The sequence below is a fragment of the Miscanthus floridulus genome, chromosome 4, assembly GCF_019320115.1.
Source record: "Miscanthus floridulus cultivar M001 chromosome 4, ASM1932011v1, whole genome shotgun sequence".
In the NCBI taxonomy this organism is placed as follows: domain Eukaryota; kingdom Viridiplantae; phylum Streptophyta; class Magnoliopsida; order Poales; family Poaceae; genus Miscanthus; species Miscanthus floridulus.
In genome coordinates, this window is record NC_089583.1 from 91432891 (window position 1) to 91436665 (window position 3775).

A 3775-nucleotide genomic window follows, 5' to 3' on the forward strand; every position below is an offset into this window, starting at 1 on the left:
TGCATTCATGCTCTTTATGACCAACTTACTTGCAATTGGTACAAAATTGACCATTGTTCTTCACAAAACTAGTCTTGTGAGGAGCAAAGGCCGCTTTGCCTTTCTTGGGGGTATAGCCCAATCCCTCTTTGTAGAGAGAAGCTCTTTGTCTACCCAAGCACATAAGCAAGCGGTCCTCACCACCATAAGCCTTAGCTAAGGTGTGAGTGAGCTTAGTGACCTCCTTCTTGAGGTTCTCATTCTCAACCACTAGTGAGGCATCACAAGTGAGACCATCACTACTAGATGAGGTAGAAGTGGAAGTGCTACAAGAAGGGTTAGTAGGAGCAACAATGATAGGCATAGATAGTGATTCATCAATTATATCACAAGTTAAACCTACATTGCAAGTTTCAACATGCTTCTTTTTATTTTGCTCTTTAAGCAAAGAAGAATGAGCTTTTTCAAGCTTTTTGTGAGCTTTGCCAAGCTTCTCATGGGCTTCCTCTAGCTTCTCATGAGTTGCTTTGAGCTCATCAAGGGCTTGCTTAAGGGCTTTTACCTCCTTATTCAAGCTCTTATATTCCCTTCTCTTAATGTCAAAGTGTTCTTTAGCATCTTCTAGCATGTCAAATAATTCATCCTTAGTAGGTTCATCATCATCACTATCACTATCATTTTCATTTTCATGTTCATTATCATCAACATGTTCTTCATCACTTTTATCCTCACAAGATTGTACCTTAGTGGCCTTAGCCATGAAGCATGATGAAGATTCAAAGAGAGAAGGCTTCTCATTGATGGCAATGCTTGTAAGAACCTTCTTCTTGGTGGTCTTGTGATCATCTCTATCATCATCATCATCACTTGAGGAAGCATCACTATTCCAAGTGACTACATATGAACCACCCTTCTTCTTCTCAAATGCCATCTCGTCCTTCTTTTCTTTCTTTTCCTTCTTGTCCTTCTTATTGTCATCATCATTGTCAATATTGTATGGGCATTAAGCAACAAGATGATCTTTGCTTCCACACTTGAAGCACCTTCTTAACTCTTCTTTGTTCTTGGATGAAGACTTCTTACTTCTAGCACAGTAGCACTTCTTCACCATGAACTTGCCAAATCTCTTGACAAATAGAGCCATCTTCTTATCATCATCATCATCCCATGATTCATCTTCTTCACTTGATGTTTCTTGCTTTGCTTTGCCCTTAGATGATGTGGCTTTGAATGCCACGCTCTTCTTCTTCCCATCCTTCTTCTCATATTTCTTCTCCTTCTTTTCTTCCTTCTCATCATCATCTCTAAAAGTATCATCGGTCATTATATCTTCCAATACTTGGTTTGGTGTCATGGTGTCCAAACCACTTCTTACTAGAATGGTGACCAATGTACCAAATCTTGAAGGTAAGCATCTCAAGAACTTGTGGGAGAAGTCCTTGTCCTTCACTTCTTCTCTAAGTGCTTTGAGATCATTGATAAGCACTTGAAGCCTATGGAACATCTCTGGCACACTTTCATCCTCCTTCATCTTGAAGCTTGCAAACTTCTCTTTGAGAATGTATGCCTTTGCACCCTTTATGGCTTGAGTGCCCTCAAATGATTCTTCCAACTTCTTCCATGCCTCATGAGCCATCTCAATATTTTTGACTTGCTCAAATGTTCTTTCATCAATTGTATCATGAATAGCACTTAGAGCAATATCATTGTTTTGGAGAAGTACTTCTTCGGCCGCGGTGGGATTCTCCGGATTTTCAATCTCAATTTTTGTTTCTACCACCTTCCAAACCTTCCTATTGATTGACTTGATATAAGTTGTCATCTTGGCCTTCCAATAGGGATAGTTGGAGCCATCAAATTGGGGTGGCTTCTTGGTGTTGTTGATTTGAACCATTTTAACACCGAAGGTTGTTAAGCCTCAAATAACGATGACCTTGGCTCTGATACCACTTGAAAGGTCCTAATGACTAGAGGGGGGGTGAATAGCCTAATAAAAATTTCTACAACAACACTTAACAAAAGGTTAGACAATTATGAGGCGATGCAAGTATTGCGCTAGCCTACTCAAAATGCAAGCCACCTACCACAATTCTAGTTTAGATAGTGTATATTCACACAAAAGCTATGACACTACCCTATGTTAGTGTGCTCTAAAAGGCTAACTAAAGAGCCACACCAACCAAACAAGCAAGCTCTCACAACTAGCTACACTAAAGAGCTTGTCAACTAGTTTGCGGTAAAGTAAAGAGAGTGATCAAAAAGATTATACCGCCGCGTAGATGAAGGAACCAATCAATCACAAGGATGAATAACAATGAAGACCAATCACCTCGGAATCAATGATGAACACAATGATTTTTTACCAAGGTTCACTTGCTTGCCGGCAAGCTACTCCTCGTTGTGGCGATTCACTCACTTGGAGGTTCACGCGCTAATTGGCTTCACATGCCAAACCCTCAATAGGGTGCCACACAACCAACACAAGATGAGGATCACACAAGCCATGAGCAATCCACTAGAGTACCTTTTGGCGCTCCACCGAGGAAAGGTCAAGAACCCCTCACAATCACCATGATCGGAGCTGAAGACAATCATCGCCCTCTGCTCAACGATCCTCACTGCTCCAAGCCATCTAGGTGGCGGCAACCACCAAGAGTAACAAGCAAAATCCGTAGCGAAACACGAACACCAAGTGCCTCTAGATGCAAACACTCAAGCAATACACTTGGATTCACTCCCAATCTCACAAAGATGATGAATCAATGATGGAGATGAGTGGGAGGGCTTTGGCTAAGCTCACAAGGTTGCTATATCAATAAAAATGGCCAAAGGTATGAGCTTCAACAGGCCATGGGGCTTAAATAGAAGCTCCCATGAAATAGAGCCATTGTACCCCTTCACTGGGTACTGATCGGGTTGACCGGACGCTGCTCCTCAGTGTCCGGTCGCCCGATGGCGGCCATGTGTCTCCTGCATTCAACAGTGAACGTTTGATCTCAACGATCGACATGTTGACCGGACGCTCCGACAGAGCTGACCGGACGCTGGACCCTCAGCGTCCGGTCGTTTACAGTAAGGGTCCAAAATGTGTTTTTGCCGACCAGACGCGTCCGGTTAAGCTTGACCGGACCCTGCCAGCATCCGGTCACATTGTGACTTCTTACTGTGCTGACTGACAACACAACCGAACGTAGCTCTTTAGCGTCCAGTCGCAGAGCGACCTAGTGTTCGGTTAGTTGACCGACGCCAGCATCATTTCGACCAACTTCATTTCACCTCTATCTTCTTCACCCTTGCTCAAATGTGCCAACCACCAAGTGTATCACCTTATGCACATGTGTTAGCATATTTTCACAAACATTTTCAAGGGTGTTAGCACTCCACTAGATCCAAAATGCATATGCAATGAGTTAGAGCATTTAGTGGCACTTTGATAACCGCATTCCAATACGAGTTTCACCCCTCTTAATAGTACGGCTATCAAACCTAAATGTGATCACACTCTCTAAGTGTCTTGATCACCAAAACAAAATAGCTCCTATGATTTATACCTTTGCCTTGAGCTTTTTGTTTTTCTCTTTCTTCTTTCCAAGTCCAAGCACTTGATCATCATCATGTTATGATCTTCATTTGCTTCACCACTTGGAATGTGCTACCTATCTCATGATCACTTGATGAACTAGGTTAGCACTTAGGGTTTTATCAATTCACCAAAACCAAACTAGAGCTTTTAGAGTGGAGACCAGGTCGGAGGCGAGCGTCGTCCCACCCCTGATTGAGCCGAACATTGTCCTGA